Below are 23,322 nucleotides of genomic sequence, written 5' to 3'. Positions count from 1 at the left end.
TTACTCTCCTTCCTTCTAAAACTGATTCCTAGTAGCCCACTCCCTCACATTCCATTGCTTTGGACTTCATTCAGGAAACTTCCTTTTCTTTCATGGAGTGTCAAACTAAACCATCCCTCCCTGGTGGTCTAGTGGCTAGGATTCGGCGCTCTCACCGCCGCCGCCTGGGTTCGATTCCTGGTCAGGGCAAGTGAGGTCCTCTGAATATTTTTGCCAAAAACACCAACCTTTCAAAGAAATGATGCACTTTCAGTTCAGCGCATCATTTCTAATACTTGAGCAACAGTGAGATGTCAAAACAGGCAATGGAAATTGAAAACAAAGAGTCAGCTATCTTCCTTTCTTAGTGAATATTTTTCAGTTAGCTACTAAAAGACTTGTGCTCTTGTACAAAAGTATTTTTTTCATCAGAACCAATTAGACCATATTTGATATCTGAGTCATTAATGTCTTCTTTCTTTAGCACCAGAACAATTTATCATGGAGCCAGGGACTCTCAACGTCTAGCTCCTCAAAATAATTTTTTCGTGCCAGTACTATACATCCATCAGGTAAAGCTGCTGTGTGGTGTAATTTAAGACTGCTGTGCACAACCATTTTTACTCTCCTTCCTTCTAAAACTGATTCCTAGTAGCCCACTCCCTCACATTCCATTGCTTTGGACTTCATTCAGGAAACTTCCTTTTCTTTCATGGAGTGTCAAACTAAACCATCCCTCCCTGGTGGTCTAGTGGCTAGGATTCGGCGCTCTCACCGCCGTGGCCCGGGTTCAATTCCCGGTCAGGGAAAGTGAGGTCCTCGGAATGTTTTTGCCAAAAACACCAACCTTTCAAAGAAATGATGCACTTTCAGTTCAGCGCATCATTTCTAATACTTGAGCAACAGTGAGATGTCAAAACAGACAATGGAAATTGATAACAAAGAGTCAGCTATCTTCCTTTCTTAGTGAATATTTTTCAGTTAGCTACTAAAAGACTTGTGCTCTTGTACAAAAGTATTTTTTTCATCAGAACCAATTAGACCATATTTGATATCTGAATCATTAATGTCTTCTTTCTTTAGCACGAGAACAATTTATCATGGAGCCAGGGACACTCAACGTCTAGCTCCTCAAAATAATTTTTTTGTGCCAGTACTATACATCCATCAGGTAAAGCTGCTGTGTGGTGTAATTTAAGACTGCTATGCACAACCATTTTTACTCTCCTTCCTTCTAAAACTGATTCCTAGTAGCCCACTCCCTCACATTCCATTGCTTTGGACTTCATTCAGGAAACTTCCTTTTCTTTCATGGAGTGTCAAACTAAACCGTCCCTCCCTGGTGGTATAGTGGCTAGGATTCGGCGCTCTCACCGCCGCGGCCTGGGTTCGATTCCCGGTCAGGGAAAGTGAGGTCTTCTGAATATTTTTGCCAAAAACACCAACCTTTCAAAGAAATGATGCACTTTCAGTTCAGCGCATCATTTCTAATACTTGAGCAACAGTGAGTTGTCAAAACAGACAATGGAAATTGATAACAATTAGTCAGCTATCTTCCTTTCTTAGTGAATATTTTTCAGTTAGCTACTAAAAGACTTGTGCTCTTGTACAAAAGTATTTTTTTCATCAGAACCAATTAGACCATATTTGATATCTGAGTCATTAATGTCTTCTTTCTTTAGCACCAGAACAATTTATCATGGAGCCAGGGACTCTCAACGTCTAGCTCCTCAAAATAATTTTTTCGTGCCAGTACTATACATCCATCAGGTAAAGCTGCTGTGTGGTGTAATTTAAGACTGCTATGCACAACCATTTTTACTCTCCTTCCTTCTAAAACTGATTCCTAGTAGCCCACTCTCTCACATTCCTTTGCTTTGGACTTCATTCAGGAAACTTCCTTTTCTTTCATGGAGTGTCAAACTAAACCATCCCTCCCTGGTGGTCTAGTGGCTAGGATTCGGCGCTCTCACCGCCGCGGCCCGGTTTCGATTCCCAGTCAGGGAAAGTGAGGTCCTCGGAATATTTTTGCCAAAAACACCAACCTTTCAAAGAAATGATGCACTTTCAGTTCAGCGCATCATTTCTAATACTTGAGCAACAGTGAGTTGTCAAAACAGACAATGGAAATTGATAACAAAGAGTCAGCTATCTTCCTTTCTTAGTGAATATTTTTCAGTTAGCTACTAAAAGACTTGTGCTCTTGTACAAAAGTATTTTTTTCATCAGAACCAATTAGACCATATTTGATATCTGAGTCATTAATGTCTTCTTTCTTTAGCACCAGAACAATTTATCATGGAGCCAGGGACTCTCAACGTCTAGCTCCTCAAAATAATTTTTTCGTGCCAGTACTATACATCCATCAGGTAAAGCTGCTGTGTGGTGTAATTTAAGACTGCTATGCACAACCATTTTTACTCTCCTTCCTTCTAAAACTAATTCCTAGTAGCCCACTCCCTCACATTCCATTGCTTTGGACTTCATTCAGGAAACTTCCTTTTCTTTCATGGATTCCCGTTCAGGGAAAGTGAGGTCCTCGGAATATTTTTGACAAAAACACCAACCTTTCAAAGAAATGATGCACTTTCAGTTCAGCGCATCATTTCTAATACTTGAGCAACAGTGAGATGTCAAAACAGACAATGGAAATTGATAACAAAGAGTCAGCTATCTTCCTTTCTTAGTGAATATTTTTCAGTTAGCTACTAAAAGACTTGTGCTCTTGTACAAAAGTATTTTTTTTGACATGGAGTGACAAACTAAACCACCCCTCCCTGGTGGTCTACTGGCTAGGATTCAGCGCTCTCACCGCCGCGGCCCGGGTTCGATTCCCGGTCAGGGAAAGTGAGGTCCTTGGAATATTTTTGCTAAAAACACCAACCTTTCAAAGAAATGATGCACTTTCAGTTCAGCGCATCATTTCTAATACTTGAGCAACAGTGAGTTGTCAAAACAGACAATGGAAATTGATAACAAAGAGTCAGCTATCTTCCTTTCTTAGTGAATATTTTTCAGTTAGCTACTAAAAGACTTGTGCTCTTGTACAAAAGTATTTTTTTCATCAGAACCAATTAGACCATATTTGATATCTGAGTCATTAATGTCTTCTTTCTTTAGCACCAGAACAATTTATCATGGAGCCAGGGACTCTCAACGTCTAGCTCCTCAAAATTATTTTTTCGTGCCAGTACTATACATCCATCAGGTAAAGCTGCTGTGTGGTGTAATTTAAGACTGCTATGCACAACCATTTTTACTCTCCTTCCTTCTAAAACTGATTCCTAGTAGCCCACTCCATCACATTCCATTGCTTTGGACTTCATTCAGAAAACTTCCTTTTCTTTCATGGAGTGTCAAACTAAACCATCCCTCCCTGGTGGTCTAGTGGCTAGGATTTGGCGCTCTCACCGCCGCGGCCCGGGTTCGATTCCCGGTCAGGGAAAGTGAAGTCCTCGGAATATTTTTGCCAAAAACACCAACCTTTCAAAGAAATGATGCACTTTCAGTTCAGCGCATCATTTCTAATACTTGAGCAACAGTGAGTTGTCAAAACAGACAATGGAAATTGATAACAAAGAGTCAGCTATCTTCCTTTCTTAGTGAATATTTTTCAGTTAGCTACTAAAAGACTTGTGCTCTTGTACAAAAGTATTTTTTTTGACATGGAGTGTCAAACTAAACCATCCCTCCCTGGTGGTCTACTGGCTAGGATTCGGCGCTCTCACCGCTGCGGCCCGGGTTTGATTCCCGGTCAGGGAAAGTGAGGTCCTTGGAATATTTTTGCCAAAAACACCAACCTTTCAAAGAAATGATGCACTTTCAGTTCAGCGCATTATTTCTAATACTTGAGCAACAGTGAGTTGTCAAAACAGACAATGGAAATTGATAACAAAGAGTCAGCTATCTTCCTTTCTTAGTGAATATTTTTCAGTTAGCTACTAAAAGACTTGTGCTCTTGTACAAAAGTATTTTTTTCATCAGAACCAATTAGACCTTATTTGATATCTGAATCATTAATGTCTTCTTTCTTTAGCACCAGAACAATTTATCATGGAGCCAGGGACTCTCAACGTCTAGCTCCTCAAAATAATTTTTTCGTGCCAGTACTATACATCCATCAGGTAAAGCTGCTGTGTGGTGTAATTTAAGACTGCTGTGCACAACCATTTTTACTCTCCTTCCTTCTAAAACTGATTCCTAGTAGCCCACTCCCTCACATTCCATTGCTTTGGACTTCATTCAGGAAACTTCCTTTTCTTTCATGGAGTGTGAAACTAAACCATCCCTCCCTGGTGGTCTAGTGGCTAGGATTCGGCACTCTCACCGCCGCGGTCCGGGTTCGATTCCCGGTCAGGGAAAGTGAGGTCCTCGGAATGTTTTTGCCAAAAACACCAACCTTTCAAAGAAATGATGCACTTTCAGTTCAGCGCATCATTTCTAATACTTAAGCAACAGTGAGATGTCAAAACAGACAATGGAAATTGATAACAAAGAGTCAGCTATCTTCCTTTCTTAGTGAATATTTTTCAGTTACCTACTAAAAGACTTGTGCTCTTGTACAAAAGTATTTTTTTCATCAGAACCAATTAGACCATATTTGATATCTGAATCATTAATGTCTTCTTTCTTTAGCACGAGAACAATTTATCATGGAGCCAGGGACACTCAACGTCTAGCTCCTCAAAATAATTTTTTTGTGCCAGTACTATACATCCATCAGGTAAAGCTGCTGTGTGGTGTAATTTAAGACTGCTATGCACAACCATTTTTACTCTCCTTCCTTCTAAAACTGATTCCTAGTAGCCCACTCCCTCACATTCCATTGCTTTGGACTTCATTCAGGAAACTTCCTTTTCTTTCATGGAGTGTCAAACTAAACCATCCCTCCCTGGTGGTAGAGTGGCTAGGATTCGGCGCTCTCACCGCCGCGGCCTGGGTTCGATTCCCGGTCAGGGAAAGTGAGGTCCTCTGAATATTTTTGCCAAAAACACCAACCTTTCAAAGAAATGATGCACTTTCAGTTCAGCGCATCATTTCTAATACTTGAGCAACAGTGAGATGTCAAAACAGGCAATGGAAATTGAAAACAAAGAGTCAGCTATCTTCCTTTCTTAGTGAATATTTTTCAGTTAGCTACTAAAAGACTTGTGCTCTTGTACAAAAGTATTTTTTTTGACATGGAGTGTCAAACTAAACCATCCCTCCCTGGTGGTCTACTAGCTAGGATTCGGCGCTCTCACCGCCGCGGCCCGGGTTCGATTCCCGGTCAGGGAAAGTGAGGTCCTTGGAATATTTTTGCCAAAAACACCAACCTTTCAAAGAAATGATGCACTTTCAGTTCAGCGCATTATTTCTAATACTTGAGCAACAGTGAGTTGTCAAAACAGACAATGGAAATTGATAACAAAGAGTCAGCTATCTTCCTTTCTTAGTGAATATTTTTCAGTTAGCTACTAAAAGACTTGTGCTCTTGTACAAAAGTATTTTTTTCATCAGAACCAATTAGACCTTATTTGATATCTGAATCATTAATGTCTTCTTTCTTTAGCACCAGAACAATTTATCATGGAGCCAGGGACTCTCAACGTCTAGCTCCTCAAAATAATTTTTTCGTGCCAGTACTATACATCCATCAGGTAAAGCTGCTGTGTGGTGTAATTTAAGACTGCTGTGCACAACCATTTTTACTCTCCTTCCTTCTAAAACTGATTCCTAGTAGCCCACTCCCTCACATTCCATTGCTTTGGACTTCATTCAGGAAACTTCCATTTCTTTCATGGAGTGTCAAACTAAACCATCCCTTCCTGGTGGTCTAGTGGCTAGGATTCGGCACTCTCACCGCCGCGGTCCGGGTTCGATTCCCGGTCAGGGAAAGTGAGGTCCTCGGAATGTTTTTGCCAAAAACACCAACCTTTCAAAGAAATGATGCACTTTCAGTTCAGCGCATCATTTCTAATACTTGAGCAACAGTGAGATGTCAAAACAGACAATGGAAATTGATAACAAAGAGTCAGCTATCTTCCTTTCTTAGTGAATATTTTTCAGTTACCTACTAAAAGACTTGTGCTCTTGTACAAAAGTATTTTTTTCATCAGAACCAATTAGACCATATTTGATATCTGAATCATTAATGTCTTCTTTCTTTAGCACGAGAACAATTTATCATGGAGCCAGGGACACTCAACGTCTAGCTCCTCAAAATAATTTTTTTGTGCCAGTACTATACATCCATCAGGTAAAGCTGCTGTGTGGTGTAATTTAAGACTGCTATGCACAACCATTTTTACTCTCCTTCCTTCTAAAACTGATTCCTAGTAGCCCACTCCCTCACATTCCATTGCTTTGGACTTCATTCAGGAAACTTCCTTTTCTTTCATGGAGTGTCAAAGTAAACCATCCCTCCCTGGTGGTATAGTGGCTAGGATTCGGCGCTCTCACCGCCGCGGCCTGGGTTCGATTCCTGGTCAGGGAAAGTGAGGTCCTCTGAATATTTTTGCCAAAAACACCAACCTTTCAAAGAAATGATGCACTTTCAGTTCAGCGCATCATTTCTAATACTTGAGCAACAGTGAGATGTCAAAACAGGCAATGGAAATTGAAAACAAAGAGTCAGCTATCTTCCTTTCTTAGTGAATATTTTTCAGTTAGCTACTAAAAGACTTGTGCTCTTGTACAAAAGTATTTTTTTCATCAGAACCAATTAGACCATATTTGATATCTGAGTTATTAATGTCTTCTTTCTTTAGCACCAGAACAATTTATCATGGAGCCAGGGACTCTCAACGTCTAGCTCCTCAAAATAATTTTTTCGTGCCAGTACTATACATCCATCAGGTAAAGCTGCTGTGTGGTGTAATTTAAGACTGCTATTCACAACCATTTTTACTCTCCTTCCTTCTAAAACTGATTCCTAGTAGCCCACTCCCTCACATTCCATTGCTTTGGACTTCATTCAGGAAACTTCCTTTTCTTTCATGGAGTGTCAAAATAAACATCCCTCCCTGGTGGTCTAGTGGCTAGGATTCGGCGCTCTCACCGCCGCGGCCCGGGTTCGATTCCCTGTCAGGGAAAGTGAGGTCCTCGGAATATTTTTGCCAAAAACACCAACCTTTCAAAGAAATGATGCGCTTTCAGTTCAGCGCATCATTTCTAATACTTGAGCAACAGTGAGTTGTCAAAACAGACAATGGAAATTGATAACAAAGAGTGAGCTATCTTCCTTTCTTAGTGAATATTTTTCAGTTAGCTACTAAAAGACTTGTGCTCTTGTACAAAAGTATTTTTTTTGACATGGAGTGTCAAACTAAACCATCCCTCCCTGGTGGTCTACTGGCTAGGATTCAGCGCTCTCACCGCCGCGGCCCGGGTTCGATTCCCGGTCAGGGAAAGTGAGGTCCTTGGAATATTTTTGCTAAAAACACCAACCTTTCAAAGAAATGATGCACTTTCAGTTCAGCGCATCATTTCTAATACTTGAGCAACAGTGAGTTGTCAAAACAGACAATGGAAATTGATAACAAAGAGTCAGCTATCTTCCTTTCTTAGTGAATATTTTTCAGTTAGCTACTAAAAGACTTGTGCTCTTGTACAAAAGTATTTTTTTCATCAGAACCAATTAAACCTTATTTGATATCTGAATCATTAATGTCTTCTTTCTTTAGCACCAGAACAATTTATCATGGAGCCAGGGACTCTCAACGTCTAGCTCCTCAAAATAATTTTTTCGTGCCATTACTATACATCCATCAGGTAAAGCTGCTGTGTGGTGTAATTTAAGACTGCTATGCACAACCATTTTTACTCTCCTTCCTTCTAAAACTGATTCCTAGTAGCCCACTCCCTCACATTCCATTGCTTTGGACTTCATTCAGGAAACTTCCTTTTCTTTCATGGAGTGTCAAACTAAACCATCCCTCCCAGGTGGTCTAGTGGCTAGGATTCGGCGCTCTCACCGCTGCGGCCTGGGTTCGATTCCTGGTCAGGCAAAGTGAGGTCCTCGGAATATTTTTGCCAAAAACACCAACCTTTCAAAGAAATGATGCACTTTCAGTTCAGCGCATCATTTCTAATACTTGAGCAAGAGTGAGTTGTCAAAACAGACAATGGAAATTGATAACAAAGAGTCAGCTATCTTCCTTTCTTAGTGAATATTTTTCAGTTAGCTACTAAAAGACTTGTGCTCTTGTACAAAAGTATTTTTTTCATCAGAACCAATTAGACCATATTTGATATCTGAATCATTAATGTCTTCTTTCTTTAGCACCAGAACAATTTATCATGGAGCCAGGGACTCTCAACGTCTAGCTCCTCAAAATAATTTTTTCGTGCCAGTACTATACATCCATCAGGTAAAGCTGCTGTGTGGTGTAATTTAAGACTGCTATTCACAACCATTTTTACTCTCCTTCCTTCTAAAACTGATTCCTAGTAGCCCACTCCCTCACATTCCATTGCTTTGGACTTCATTCAGGAAACTTCCTTTTCTTTCATGGAGTGTCAAAATAAACATCCCTCCCTGGTGGTCTAGTGGCTAGGATTCGGCGCTCTCACCGCCGCGGCCCGGGTTCGATTCCCGGTCAGGGAAAGTGAGGTCCTCGGAATATTTTTGCCAAAAACACCAACCTTTCAAAGAAATGATGCACTTTCAGTTCAGCGCATCATTTCTAATACTTGAGCAAGAGTGAGTTGTCAAAACAGACAATGGAAATTGATAACAAAGAGTCAGCTATCTTCCTTTCTTAGTGAATATTTTTAATTTAGCTACTAAAAGACTTGTGCTCTTGTACAAAAGTATTTTTTTTGACATGGAGTGTCAAACTAAACCATCCCTCCCTGGTGGTCTACTGGCTAGGATTCAGCGCTCTCACAGCCGCGGCCCGGGTTCGATTCCCGGTCAGGGAAAGTGAGGTCCTTGGAATATTTTTGCTAAAAACACCAACCTTTCAAAGAAATGATGCACTTTCAGTTCAGCGCATCATTTCTAATACTTGGGCAACAGTGAGTTGTCAAAACAGACAATGGAAATTGATAACAAAGAGTCAGCTATCTTCCTTTCTTAGTGAATATTTTTAAGTTAGCTACTAAAAGACTTGTGCTCTTGTACAAAAGTATTTTTTTTGACATGGAGTGTCAAACTAAACCATCCCTCCCTGGTGGTCTACTGGCTAGGATTCAGCGCTCTCACGGCCGCGGCCCGGGTTCGATTCCCGGTCAGGGAAAGTGAGGTCCTTGGAATATTTTTGCTAAAAACACCAACCTTTCAAAGAAATGATGCACTTTCAGTTCAGCGCATCATTTCTAATACTTGAGCAACAGTGAGTTGTCAAAACAGACAATGGAAATTGATAACAAAGAGTCAGCTATCTTCCTTTCTTAGTGAATATTTTTCAGTTAGCTACTAAAAGACTTGTGCTCTTGTACAAAAGTATTTTTTTCATCAGAACCAATTAGACCATATTTGATATCTGAATCATTAATGTCTTCTTTCTTTAGCACCAGAACAATTTATCATGGAGCCAGGGACTCTCAACGTCTAGCTCCTCAAAATAATTTTTTCGTGCCAGTACTATACATCCATCAGGTAAAGCTGCTGTGTGGTGTAATTTAAGACTGCTATTCACAACCATTTTTACTCTCCTTCCTTCTAAAACTGATTCCTAGTAGCCCACTCCCTCACATTCCATTGCTTTGGACTTCATTCAGGAAACTTCCTTTTCTTTCATGGAGTGTCAAAATAACCATCCCTCCCTGGTGGTCTAGTGGCTAGGATTCGGCGCTCTCACCGCCGCGGCCCGGGTTCAATTCCCGGTCAGGGAAAGTGACGTCCTCGGAATATTTTTGCCAAAAACACCAACCTTTCAAAGAAATGATGCACTTTCAGTTCAGCGCATCATTTCTAATACTTGAGCAACAGTGAGATGTCAAAACAGACAATGGAAATTGATAACAAAGAGTCAGCTATCTTCCTTTCTTAGTGAATATTTTTCAGTTAGCTACTAAAAGACTTGTGCTCTTGTACAAAAGTATTTTTTTCATCAGAACCAATTAGACCATATTTGATATCTGAATCATTAATGTCTTCTTTCTTTAGCACCAGAACAATTTATCATGGAGCCAGGGACTCTCAACGTCTAGCTCCTCAAAATAATTTTTTTGTGCCAGTACTATACATCCATCAGGTAAAGCTGCTGTGTGGTGTAATTTAAGACTGCTATGCACAACCATTTTTACTCTCCTTCCTTCTAAAACTGATTCCTAGTAGCCCACTCCCTCACATTCCATTGCTTTGGACTTCATTCAGGAAACTTCCTTTTCTTTCATGGAGTGTCAAACTAAACCATCCCTCCCTGGTGGTCTAGTGGCTAGGATTCGGCGCTCTCACCGCCGCGGCCCGGGTTCGATTCCCGGTCAGGGAAAGTGAGGTCCTTGGAATATTTTTGCTAAAAACACCAACCTTTCAAAGAAATGATGCACTTTCAGTTCAGCGCATCATTTCTAATACTTGAGCAACAGTGAGTTGTCAAAACAGACAATGGAAATTGATAACAAAGAGTCAGCTATCTTCCTTTCTTAGTGAATATTTTTCAGTTAGCTACTAAAAGACTTGTGCTCTTGTACAAAAGTATTTTTTTCATCAGAACCAATTAGACCATATTTGATATCTGAGTCATTAATGTCTTCTTTCTTTAGCACCAGAACAATTTATCATGGAGCCAGGGACTCTCAACGTCTAGCTCCTCAAAATAATTTTTTCGTGCCAGTACTATACATCCATCAGGTAAAGCTGCTGTGTGGTGTAATTTAAGACTGCTATGCACAACCATTTTTACTCTCCTTCCTTCTAAAACTGATTCCTAGTAGCCCACTCCCTCACATTCCATTGCTTTGGACTTCATTCAGGAAACTTCCTTTTCTTTCATGGAGTGTCAAAGTAAACCATCCCTCCCTGGTGGTCTAGTGGCTAGGATTCGGCGCTCTCACCGCCGCGGCCCGGGTTCGATTCCCGGTCAGGGAAAGTGAGGTCCTCGGAATATTTTTGCCAAAAACACCAACCTTTCAAAGAAATGATGCGCTTTCAGTTCAGCGCATCATTTCTAATACTTGAGCAACAGTGAGTTGTCAAAACAGACAATGGAAATTGATAACAAAGAGTCAGCTATCTTCCTTTCTTAGTGAATATTTTTCAGTTAGCTACTAAAAGACTTGTGCTCTTGTACAAAAGTATTTTTTTTGACATGGAGTGTCAAACTAAACCATCCCTCCCTGGTGGTCTACTGGCTAGGATTCAGTGCTCTCACCGCCGCGGCCCGGGTTCGATTCCCGGTCAGGGAAAGTGAGGTCCTTGGAATATTTTTGCTAAAAACACCAACCTTTCAAAGAAATGATGCACTTTCAGTTCAGCGCATCATTTCTAATACTTGAGCAACAGTGAGTTGTCAAAACAGACAATGGAAATTGATAACAAAGAGTCAGCTATCTTCCTTTCTTAGTGAATATTTTTCAGTTAGCTACTAAAAGACTTGTGCTCTTGTACAAAAGTATTTTTTTCATCAGAACCAATTAAACCTTATTTGATATCTGAATCATTAATGTATTCTTTCTTTAGCACCAGAACAATTTATCATGGAGCCAGGGACTCTCAACGTCTAGCTCCTCAAAATAATTTTTTCGTGCCATTACTATACATCCATCAGGTAAAGCTGCTGTGTGGTGTAATTTAAGACTGCTATGCACAACCATTTTTACTCTCCTTCCTTCTAAAACTGATTCCTAGTAGCCCACTCCCTCACATTCCATTGCTTTGGACTTCATTCAGGAAACTTCCTTTTCTTTCATGGAGTGTCAAACTAAACCATCCCTCCCAGGTGGTCTAGTGGCTAGGATTCGGCGCTCTCACCGCTGCGGCCTGGGTTCGATTCCTGGTCAGGCAAAGTGAGGTCCTCGGAATATTTTTGCCAAAAACACCAACCTTTCAAAGAAATGATGCACTTTCAGTTCAGTGCATCATTTCTAATACTTGAGCAACAGTGAGTTGTCAAAACAGACAATGGAAATTGATAACAAAGAGTCAGCTATCTTCCTTTCTTAGTGAATATTTTTCAGTTAGCTACTAAAAGACTTGTGCTCTTGTACAAAAGTATTTTTTTTGACATGGAGTGTCAAACTAAACCATCCCTCCCTGGTGGTCTACTGGCTAGGATTCGGCGCTCTCACCGCCGCTGCCCGGGTTCGATTCCCGGGCTGGGAAAGTGAGGTCCTTGGAATATTTTTGCCAAAAACACCAACCTTTCAAAGAAATGATGCACTTTCAGTTCAGTGCATCATTTCTAATACTTGAGCAACAGTGAGATGTCAAAACAGACAATGGAAATTGATAACAGAGAGTCAGCTATCTTCCTTTCTTAGTGAATATTTTTCAGTTAGCTACTAAAAGACTTGTGCTCTTGTACAAAAGTATTTTTTTCATCAGAACCAATTAGACCATATTTGATATCTGAGTCATTAATGTCTTCTTTCTTTAGCACCAGAACAATTTATCATGGAGCCAGGGACTCTCAACGTCTAGCTCCTCAAAATAATTTTTTCGTGCCAGTACTATACATCCATCAGGTAAAGCTGCTGTGTGGTGTAATTTAAGACTGCTATGCACAACCATTTTTACTCTCCTTCCTTCTAAAACTGATTCCTAGTAGCCCACTCCCTCACATTCCATTGCTTTGGACTTCATTCAGGAAACTTCCTTTTCTTTCATGGAGTGTCAAACTAAACCATCCCTCCCAGGTGGTCTAGTGGCTAGGATTCGGCGCTCTCACCGCTGCGGCCTGGGCTCGATTCCTTGTCAGGCAAAGTGAGGTCCTCGGAATATTTTTGCCAAAAACACCAACCTTTCAAAGAAATGATGCACTTTCAGTTCAGCGCATCATTTCTAATACTTGAGCAACAGTGAGTTGTCAAAACAGACAATGGAAATTGATAACAAAGAGTCAGCTATCTTCCTTTCTTAGTGAATATTTTTCAGTTAGCTACTAAAAGACTTGTGCTCTTGTACAAAAGTATTTTTTTTGACATGGAGTGTCAAACTAAACCATCCCTCCCTGGTGGTCTACTGGCTAGGATTCGGCGCTCTCACCGCCGCGGCCCGGGTTCGATTCCCGGGCTGGGAAAGTGAGGTCCTTGGAATATTTTTGCCAAAAACACCAACCTTTCAAAGAAATGATGCACTTTCAGTTCAGCGCATCATTTCTAATACTTGAGCAACAGTGAGATGTCAAAACAGACAATGGAAATTGATAACAGAGAGTCAGCTATCTTCCTTTCTTAGTGAATATTTTTCAGTTAGCTACTAAAAGACTTGTGCTCTTGTACAAAAGTATTTTTTTTGACATGGAGTGTCAAACTAAACCATCCCTCCCTGGTGGTCTACTGGCTAGGATTCAGCGCTCTCACCGCCGCGGCCCTGGTTCGATTCCCGGTCAGGGAAAGTGAGGTCCTTGGAATATTTTTGCTAAAAACACCAACCTTTCAAAGAAATGATGCACTTTCAGTTCAGCGCATCATTTCTAATACTTGAGCAACAGTGAGTTGTCAAAACAGACAATGGAAATTGATATCAAAGAGCCAGCTATCTTCCTTTCTTAGTGAATATTTTTCAGTTAGCTACTAAAAGACTTGTGCTCTTGTACAAAAGTATTTTTTTCATCAGAACCAATTAGACCATATTTGATATCTGAATCATTAATGTCTTCTTTCTTTAGCACCAGAACAATTTATCATGGAGCCAGGGACTCTCAACGTCTAGCTCCTCAAAATAATTTTTTCGTGCCAGTACTATACATCCATCAGGTAAAGCTGCTGTGTGGTGTAATTTAAGACTGCTATGCACAACCATTTTTACTCTCCTTCCTTCTAAAACTGATTCCTAGTAGCCCACTCCCTCACATTCCATTGCTTTGGACTTCATTCAGGAAACTTCCTTTTCTTTCATGGATTCCCGTTCAGGGAAAGTGAGGTCCTCGGAATATTTTTGCCAAAAACACCAACCTTTCAAAGAAATGATGCACTTTCAGTTCAGCGCATCATTTCTAATACTTGAGCAACAGTGAGATGTCAAAACAGACAATGGAAATTGATAACAAAGAGTCAGCTATCTTCCTTTCTTAGTGAATATTTTTCAGTTAGCTACTAAAAGACTTGTGCTCTTGTACAAAAGTATTTTTTTTGACATGGAGTGTCAAACTAAACCATCCCTCCCTGGTGGTCTACTGGCTAGGATTCAGCGCTCTCACCGCCGCGGCCCGGGTTCGATTCCCGGTCAGGGAAAGTGAGGTCCTTGGAATATTTTTGCTAAAAACACCAACCTTTCAAAGAAATGATGCACTTTCAGTTCAGCGCATCATTTCTAATACTTGAGCAACAGTGAGTTGTCAAAACAGACAATGGAAATTGATAACAAAGAGTCAGCTATCTTCCTTTCTTAGTGAATATTTTTCAGTTAGCTACTAAAAGACTTGTGCTCTTGTACAAAAGTATTTTTTTCATCAGAACCAATTAGACCATATTTGATATCTGAGTCATTAATGTCTTCTTTCTTTAGCACCAGAACAATTTATCATGGAGCCAGGGACTCTCAACGTCTAGCTCCTCAAAATAATTTTTTCGTGCCAGTACTATACATCCATCAGGTAAAGCTGCTGTGTGGTGTAATTTAAGACTGCTATGCACAACCATTTTTACTCTCCTTCCTTCTAAAACTGATTCCTAGTAGCCCACTCCATCACATTCCATTGCTTTGGACTTCATTCAGAAAACTTCCTTTTCTTTCATGGAGTGTCAAACTAAACCATCCCTCCCTGGTGGTCTAGTGGCTAGGATTCGGCGCTCTCACCGCCGTGGCCCGTGTTCGATTCCCGGTCAGGGAAAGTGAGGTCCTCGGAATATTTTTGCCAAAAACACCAACCTTTCAAAGAAATGATGCACTTTCAGTTCAGCGCATCATTTCTAATACTTGAGCAACAGTGAGTTGTCAAAACAGACAATGGAAATTGATAACAAAGAGTCAGCTATCTTCCTTTCTTAGTGAATATTTTTCAGTTAGCTACTAAAAGACTTGTGCTCTTGTACAAAAGTATTTTTTTCATCAGAACCAATTAGACCATATTTGATATCTGAGTCATTAATGTCTTCTTTCTTTAGCACCAGAACAATTTATCATGGAGCCAGGGACTCTCAACGTCTAGCTCCTCAAAATAATTTTTTCGTGCCAGTACTATACATCCATCAGGTAAAGCTGCTGTGTGGTGTAATTTAAGACTGCTATGCACAACCATTTTTACTCTCCTTCCTTCTAAAACTGATTCCTAGTAGCCCACTCCCTCACATTCCATTGCTTTGGACTTCATTCAGGAAACTTCCTTTTCTTTCATGGATTCCCGTTCAGGGAAAGTGAGGTCCTCGGAATATTTTTGCCAAAAACACCAACCTTTCAAAGAAATGATGCACTTTCAGTTCAGCACATCATTTCTAATACTTGAGCAACAGTGAGATGTCAAAACAGACAATGGAAATTGATAACAAAGAGTCAGCTATCTTCCTTTCTTAGTGAATATTTTTCAGTTAGCTACTAAAAGTCTTGTGCTCTTGTACAAAAGTATTTTTTTTGACATGGAGTGTCAAACTAAACCATCCCTCCCTGGTGGTCTACTGGCTAGGATTCAGCGCTCTCACCGCCGCGGCCCGGGTTCGATTCCCGGTCAGGGAAAGTGAGGTCCTTGGAATATTTTTGCTAAAAACACCAACCTTTCAAAGAAATGATGCACTTTCAGTTCAGCGCATCATTTCTAATACTTGAGCAACAGTGAGTTGTCAAAACAGACAATGGAAATTGATAACAAAGAGTCAGCTATCTTCCTTTCTTAGTGAATATTTTTCAGTTAGCTACTAAAAGACTTGTGCTCTTGTACAAAAGTATTTTTTTCATCAGAACCAATTAGACCATATTTGATATCTGAGTCATTAATGTCTTCTTTCTTTAGCACCAGAACAATTTATCATGGAGCCAGGGACTCTCAACGTCTAGCTCCTCAAAATTATTTTTTCGTGCCAGTACTATACATCCATCAGGTAAAGCTGCTGTGTGGTGTAATTTAAGACTGCTATGCACAACCATTTTTACTCTCCTTCCTTCTAAAACTGATTCCTAGTAGCCCACTCCATCACATTCCATTGCTTTGGACTTCATTCAGAAAACTTCCTTTTCTTTCATGGAGTGTCAAACTAAACCATCCCTCCCTGGTGGTCTAGTGGCTAGGATTTGGCGCTCTCACCGCCGCGGCCCGGGTTCGATTCCCGGTCAGGGAAAGTGAGGTCCTCGGAATACTTTTGCCAAAAACACCAACCTTTCAAAGAAATGATGCACTTTCAGTTCAGCGCATCATTTCTAATACTTGAGCAACAGTGAGTTGTCAAAACAGACAATGGAAATTGATAACAAAGAGTCAGCTATCTTCCTTTCTTAGTGAATATTTTTCAGTTAGCTACTAAAAGACTTGTGCTCTTGTACAAAAGTATTTTTTTCATCAGAACCAATTAGACCATATTTGATATCTGAGTCATTAATGTCTTCTTTCTTTAGCACCAGAACAATTTATCATGGAGCCAGGGACTCTCAACGTCTAGCTCCTCAAAATAATTTTTTCGTGCCAGTACTATACATCCATCAGGTAAAGCTGCTGTGTGGTGTAATTTAAGACTGCTATGCACAACCATTTTTACTCTCCTTCCTTCTAAAACTGATTCCTAGTAGCCCACTCCCTCACATTCCATTGCTTTGGACTTCATTCAGGAAACTTCCTTTTCTTTCATGGAGTGTCAAACAAAACCATCCCTCCCTGGTGGTCTAGTGGCTAGGATTCGGCGCTCTCACCGCCGCGGCCCGGGGTCGATTCCCGGTCAGGGAAAGTGAGGTCCTCGGAATGTTTTTGCCAAAAACACCAACCTTTCAAAGAAATGATGCACTTTCAGTTCAGCGCATCATTTCTAATACTTGAGCAACAGTGAGTTGTCAAAACAGACAATGGAAATTGATAACAAAGAGTCAGCTATCTTCCTTTCTTAGTGAATATTTTTCAGTTAGCTACTAAAAGACTTGTGCTCTTGTACAAAAGTATTTTTTTCATCAGAACCAATTAGACCATATTTGATATCTGAGTCATTAATGTCTTCTTTCTTTAGCACCAGAACAATTTATCATGGAGCCAGGGACTCTCAACGTCTAGCTCCTCAAAATAATTTTTTCGTGCCAGTACTATACATCCATCAGGTAAAGCTGCTGTGTGGTGTAATTTAAGACTGCTATGCACAACCATTTTTACTCTCCTTCCTTCTAAAACTGATTCCTAGTAGCCCACTCCCTCACATTCCATTGCTTTGGACTTCATTCAGGAAACTTCCTTTTCTTTCATGGAGTGTCAAACTAAACCATCCCTCCCAGGTGGTCTAGTGGCTAGGATTCGGCGCTCTCACCGCTGCGGCCTGGGCTCGATTCCTTGTCAGGCAAAGTGAGGTCCTCGGAATATTTTTGCCAAAAACACCAACCTTTCAAAGAAATGATGCACTTTCAGTTCAGCGCATCATTTCTAATACTTGAGCAACAGTGAGTTGTCAAAACAGACAATGGAAATTGATAACAAAGAGTCAGCTATCTTCCTTTCTTAGTGAATATTTTTCAGTTAGCTACTAAAAGACTTGTGCTCTTGTACAAAAGTATTTTTTTTGACATGGAGTGTCAAACTAAACCATCCCTCCCTGGTGGTCTACTGGCTAGGATTCGGCGCTCTCACCGCCGCGGCCCGGGTTCGATTCCCGGGCTGGGAAAGTGAGGTCCTTGGAATATTTTTGCCAAAAACACCAACCTTTCAAAGAAATGATGCACTTTCAGTTCAGCGCATCATTTCTAATACTTGAGCAACAGTGAGATGTCAAAACAGACAATGGAAATTGATAACAGAGAGTCAGCTATCTTCCTTTCTTAGTGAATATTTTTCAGTTAGCTACTAAAAGACTTGTGCTCTTGTACAAAAGTATTTTTTTTGACATGGAGTGTCAAACTAAACCATCCCTCCCTGGTGGTCTACTGGCTAGGATTCAGCGCTCTCACCGCCGCGGCCCTGGTTCGATTCCCGGTCAGGGAAAGTGAGGTCCTTGGAATATTTTTGCTAAAAACACCAACCTTTCAAAGAAATGATGCACTTTCAGTTCAGCGCATCATTTCTAATACTTGAGCAACAGTGAGTTGTCAAAACAGACAATGGAAATTGATATCAAAGAGCCAGCTATCTTCCTTTCTTAGTGAATATTTTTCAGTTAGCTACTAAAAGACTTGTGCTCTTGTACAAAAGTATTTTTTTCATCAGAACCAATTAGACCATATTTGATATCTGAATCATTAATGTCTTCTTTCTTTAGCACCAGAACAATTTATCATGGAGCCAGGGACTCTCAACGTCTAGCTCCTCAAAATAATTTTTTCGTGCCAGTACTATACATCCATCAGGTAAAGCTGCTGTGTGGTGTAATTTAAGACTGCTATGCACAACCATTTTTACTCTCCTTCCTTCTAAAACTGATTCCTAGTAGCCCACTCCCTCACATTCCATTGCTTTGGACTTCATTCAGGAAACTTCCTTTTCTTTCATGGATTCCCGTTCAGGGAAAGTGAGGTCCTCGGAATATTTTTGCCAAAAACACCAACCTTTCAAAGAAATGATGCACTTTCAGTTCAGCGCATCATTTCTAATACTTGAGCAACAGTGAGATGTCAAAACAGACAATGGAAATTGATAACAAAGAGTCAGCTATCTTCCTTTCTTAGTGAATATTTTTCAGTTAGCTACTAAAAGACTTGTGCTCTTGTACAAAAGTATTTTTTTTGACATGGAGTGTCAAACTAAACCATCCCTCCCTGGTGGTCTACTGGCTAGGATTCAGCGCTCTCACCGCCGCGGCCCGGGTTCGATTCCCGGTCAGGGAAAGTGAGGTCCTTGGAATATTTTTGCTAAAAACACCAACCTTTCAAAGAAATGATGCACTTTCAGTTCAGCGCATCATTTCTAATACTTGAGCAACAGTGAGTTGTCAAAACAGACAATGGAAATTGATAACAAAGAGTCAGCTATCTTCCTTTCTTAGTGAATATTTTTCAGTTAGCTACTAAAAGACTTGTGCTCTTGTACAAAAGTATTTTTTTCATCAGAACCAATTAGACCATATTTGATATCTGAGTCATTAATGTCTTCTTTCTTTAGCACCAGAACAATTTATCATGGAGCCAGGGACTCTCAACGTCTAGCTCCTCAAAATAATTTTTTCGTGCCAGTACTATACATCCATCAGGTAAAGCTGCTGTGTGGTGTAATTTAAGACTGCTATGCACAACCATTTTTACTCTCCTTCCTTCTAAAACTGATTCCTAGTAGCCCACTCCATCACATTCCATTGCTTTGGACTTCATTCAGAAAACTTCCTTTTCTTTCATGGAGTGTCAAACTAAACCATCCCTCCCTGGTGGTCTAGTGGCTAGGATTCGGTGCTCTCACCGCCGTGGCCCGTGTTCGATTCCCGGTCAGGGAAAGTGAGGTCCTCGGAATATTTTTGCCAAAAACACCAACCTTTCAAAGAAATTATGCACTTTCAGTTCAGCGCATCATTTCTAATACTTGAGCAACAGTGAGTTGTCAAAACAGACAATGGAAATTGATAACAAAGAGTCAGCTATCTTCCTTTCTTAGTGAATATTTTTCAGTTAGCTACTAAAAGACTTGTGCTCTTGTACAAAAGTATTTTTTTCATCAGAACCAATTAGACCATATTTGATATCTGAGTCATTAATGTCTTCTTTCTTTAGCACCAGAACAATTTATCATGGAGCCAGGGACTCTCAACGTCTAGCTCCTCAAAATAATTTTTTCGTGCCAGTACTATACATCCATCAGGTAAAGCTGCTGTGTGGTGTAATTTAAGACTGCTATGCACAACCATTTTTACTCTCCTTCCTTCTAAAACTGATTCCTAGTAGCCCACTCCCTCACATTCCATTGCTTTGGACTTCATTCAGGAAACTTCCTTTTCTTTCATGGATTCCCGTTCAGGGAAAGTGAGGTCCTCGGAATATTTTTGCCAAAAACACCAACCTTTCAAAGAAATGATGCACTTTCAGTTCAGCACATCATTTCTAATACTTGAGCAACAGTGAGATGTCAAAACAGACAATGGAAATTGATAACAAAGAGTCAGCTATCTTCCTTTCTTAGTGAATATTTTTCAGTTAGCTACTAAAAGTCTTGTGCTCTTGTACAAAAGTATTTTTTTTGACATGGAGTGTCAAACTAAACCATCCCTCCCTGGTGGTCTACTGGCTAGGATTCAGCGCTCTCACCGCCGCGGCCCGGGTTCGATTCCCGGTCAGGGAAAGTGAGGTCCTTGGAATATTTTTGCTAAAAACACCAACCTTTCAAAGAAATGATGCACTTTCAGTTCAGCGCATCATTTCTAATACTTGAGCAACAGTGAGTTGTCAAAACAGACAATGGAAATTGATAACAAAGAGTCAGCTATCTTCCTTTCTTAGTGAATATTTTTCAGTTAGCTACTAAAAGACTTGTGCTCTTGTACAAAAGTATTTTTTTCATCAGAACCAATTAGACCATATTTGATATCTGAGTCATTAATGTCTTCTTTCTTTAGCACCAGAACAATTTATCATGGAGCCAGGGACTCTCAACGTCTAGCTCCTCAAAATTATTTTTTCGTGCCAGTACTATACATCCATCAGGTAAAGCTGCTGTGTGGTGTAATTTAAGACTGCTATGCACAACCATTTTTACTCTCCTTCCTTCTAAAACTGATTCCTAGTAGCCCACTCCATCACATTCCATTGCTTTGGACTTCATTCAGAAAACTTCCTTTTCTTTCATGGAGTGTCAAACTAAACCATCCCTCCCTGGTGGTCTAGTGGCTAGGATTTGGCGCTCTCACCGCCGCGGCCCGGGTTCGATTCCCGGTCAGGGAAAGTGAGGTCCTCGGAATATTTTTGCCAAAAACACCAACCTTTCAAAGAAATGATGCACTTTCAGTTCAGCGCATCATTTCTAATACTTGAGCAACAGTGAGTTGTCAAAACAGACAATGGAAATTGATAACAAAGAGTCAGCTATCTTCCTTTCTTAGTGAATATTTTTCAGTTAGCTACTAAAAGACTTGTGCTCTTGTACAAAAGTATTTTTTTCATCAGAACCAATTAGACCATATTTGATATCTGAGTCATTAATGTCTTCTTTCTTTAGCACCAGAACAATTTATCATGGAGCCAGGGACTCTCAACGTCTAGCTCCTCAAAATAATTTTTTCGTGCCAGTACTATACATCCATCAGGTAAAGCTGCTGTGTGGTGTAATTTAAGACTGCTATGCACAACCATTTTTACTCTCCTTCCTTCTAAAACTGATTCCTAGTAGCCCACTCCCTCACATTCCATTGCTTTGGACTTCATTCAGGAAACTTCCTTTTCTTTCATGGAGTGTCAAACAAAACCATCCCTCCCTGGTGGTCTAGTGGCTAGGATTCGGCGCTCTCACCGCCGCGGCCCGGGGTCGATTCCCGGTCAGGGAAAGTGAGGTCCTCGGAATGTTTTTGCCAAAAACACCAACCTTTCAAAGAAATGATGCACTTTCAGTTCAGCGCATCATTTCTAATACTTGAGCAACAGTGAGTTGTCAAAACAGACAATGGAAATTGATAACAAAGAGTCAGCTATCTTCCTTTCTTAGTGAATATTTTTCAGTTAGCTACTAAAAGACTTGTGCTCTTGTACAAAAGTATTTTTTTCATCAGAACCAATTAGACCATATTTGATATCTGAGTCATTAATGTCTTCTTTCTTTAGCACCAGAACAATTTATCATGGAGCCAGGGACTCTCAACGTCTAGCTCCTCAAAATAATTTTTTCGTGCCAGTACTATACATCCATCAGGTAAAGCTGCTGTGTGGTTTAATTTAAGACTGCTATGCACAACCATTTTTACTCTCCTTCCTTCTAAAACTGATTCCTAGTAGCCCACTCCCTCACATTCCATTGCTTTGGACTTCATTCAGGAAACTTCCTTTTCTTTCATGGAGTGTCAAACTAAACCATCCCTCCCTGGTGGTCTAGTGGCTAGGATTTGGCGCTCTCACCGCCGTGGCCCGGGTTCGATTCCCGGTCAGGGAAAGTGAGGTCCTCTGAATATTTTTGCCAAAAACACCAACCTTTCAAAGAAATGATGCACTTTCAGTTCAGCGCATCATTTCTAATACTTGAGCAACAGTGAGTTGTCAAAACAGACAATGGAAATTGATAACAAAGAGTCAGCTATCTTCCTTTCTTAGTGAATATTTTTCAGTTAGCTACTAAAAGACTTGTGCTCTTGTACAAAAGTATTTTTTTCATCAGAACCAATTAGACCATATTTGATATCTGAGTCATTAATGTCTTCTTTCTTTAGCACCAGAACAATTTATCATGGAGCCAGGGACTCTCAACGTCTAGCTCCTCAAAATAATTTTTTCGTGCCAGTACTATACATCCATCAGGTAAAGCTGCTGTGTGGTGTAATTTAAGACTGCTATGCACAACCATTTTTACTCTCCTTCCTTCTAAAACTGATTCCTAGTAGCCCACTCCCTCACATTCCATTGCTTTGGACTTCATTCAGGAAACTTCCTTTTCTTTCATGGATTCCCGTTCAGGGAAAGTGAGGTCCTCGGAATATTTTTGCCAAAAACACCAACCTTTCAAAGAAATGATGCACTTTCAGTTCAGCACATCATTTCTAATACTTGAGCAACAGTGAGATGTCAAAACAGACAATGGAAATTGATAACAAAGAGTCAGCTATCTTCCTTTCTTAGTGAATATTTTTCAGTTAGCTACTAAAAGTCTTGTGCTCTTGTACAAAAGTATTTTTTTTGACATGGAGTGTCAAACTAAACCATCCCTCCCTGGTGGTCTACTGGCTAGGATTCAGCGCTCTCACCGCCGCGGCCCGGGTTCGATTCCCGGTCAGGGAAAGTGAGGTCCTTGGAATATTTTTGCTAAAAACACCAACCTTTCAAAGAAATGATGCACTTTCAGTTCAGCGCATCATTTCTAATACTTGAGCAACAGTGAGTTGTCAAAACAGACAATGGAAATTGATAACAAAGAGTCAGCTATCTTCCTTTCTTAGTGAATATTTTTCAGTTAGCTACTAAAAGACTTGTGCTCTTGTACAAAAGTATTTTTTTCATCAGAACCAATTAGACCATAT

General features: G+C 40.3%; 9 non-coding genes across 9 annotated transcripts; all 9 read left to right on the top strand.

Annotated features, from left to right (window-relative positions):
- The first annotated feature begins 716 nt into the window (after positions 1-716).
- On the top strand, positions 717-788 carry TRNAE-CUC (transfer RNA glutamic acid (anticodon CUC)). The gene has a single exon. It is a non-coding gene; the product is annotated as a tRNA-Glu (tRNA).
- Positions 789-3,352: 2,564 nt separating this feature from the next.
- TRNAE-CUC (transfer RNA glutamic acid (anticodon CUC)) lies at positions 3,353-3,424 on the top strand. The gene has a single exon. It is a non-coding gene; the product is annotated as a tRNA-Glu (tRNA).
- A 5,070-nt stretch (positions 3,425-8,494) lies between these two features.
- On the top strand, positions 8,495-8,566 carry TRNAE-CUC (transfer RNA glutamic acid (anticodon CUC)). Its single transcript has one exon. It is a non-coding gene; the product is annotated as a tRNA-Glu (tRNA).
- Positions 8,567-9,726: 1,160 nt separating this feature from the next.
- Positions 9,727-9,798, top strand: TRNAE-CUC (transfer RNA glutamic acid (anticodon CUC)). Its single transcript has one exon. It is a non-coding gene; the product is annotated as a tRNA-Glu (tRNA).
- Positions 9,799-10,325: 527 nt separating this feature from the next.
- On the top strand, positions 10,326-10,397 carry TRNAE-CUC (transfer RNA glutamic acid (anticodon CUC)). Its single transcript has one exon. It is a non-coding gene; the product is annotated as a tRNA-Glu (tRNA).
- Positions 10,398-10,924: 527 nt separating this feature from the next.
- On the top strand, positions 10,925-10,996 carry TRNAE-CUC (transfer RNA glutamic acid (anticodon CUC)). The gene has a single exon. It is a non-coding gene; the product is annotated as a tRNA-Glu (tRNA).
- Positions 10,997-16,266: 5,270 nt separating this feature from the next.
- TRNAE-CUC (transfer RNA glutamic acid (anticodon CUC)) lies at positions 16,267-16,338 on the top strand. The gene has a single exon. It is a non-coding gene; the product is annotated as a tRNA-Glu (tRNA).
- Positions 16,339-20,974: 4,636 nt separating this feature from the next.
- Positions 20,975-21,046, top strand: TRNAE-CUC (transfer RNA glutamic acid (anticodon CUC)). Its single transcript has one exon. It is a non-coding gene; the product is annotated as a tRNA-Glu (tRNA).
- Positions 21,047-22,172: 1,126 nt separating this feature from the next.
- On the top strand, positions 22,173-22,244 carry TRNAE-CUC (transfer RNA glutamic acid (anticodon CUC)). Its single transcript has one exon. It is a non-coding gene; the product is annotated as a tRNA-Glu (tRNA).
- The last annotated feature ends 1,078 nt before the right edge of the window (positions 22,245-23,322 follow it).

Source organism: Taudactylus pleione, unplaced genomic scaffold (assembly GCF_031769625.1).
Source record: "Taudactylus pleione unplaced genomic scaffold, aTauple2 ptg001386l, whole genome shotgun sequence".
Classification (NCBI taxonomy): domain Eukaryota; kingdom Metazoa; phylum Chordata; class Amphibia; order Anura; family Myobatrachidae; genus Taudactylus; species Taudactylus pleione.
The sequence above is the reverse complement of the archived record's forward strand: the minus strand, read 5'-3'. Positions and strand labels throughout refer to the sequence as shown.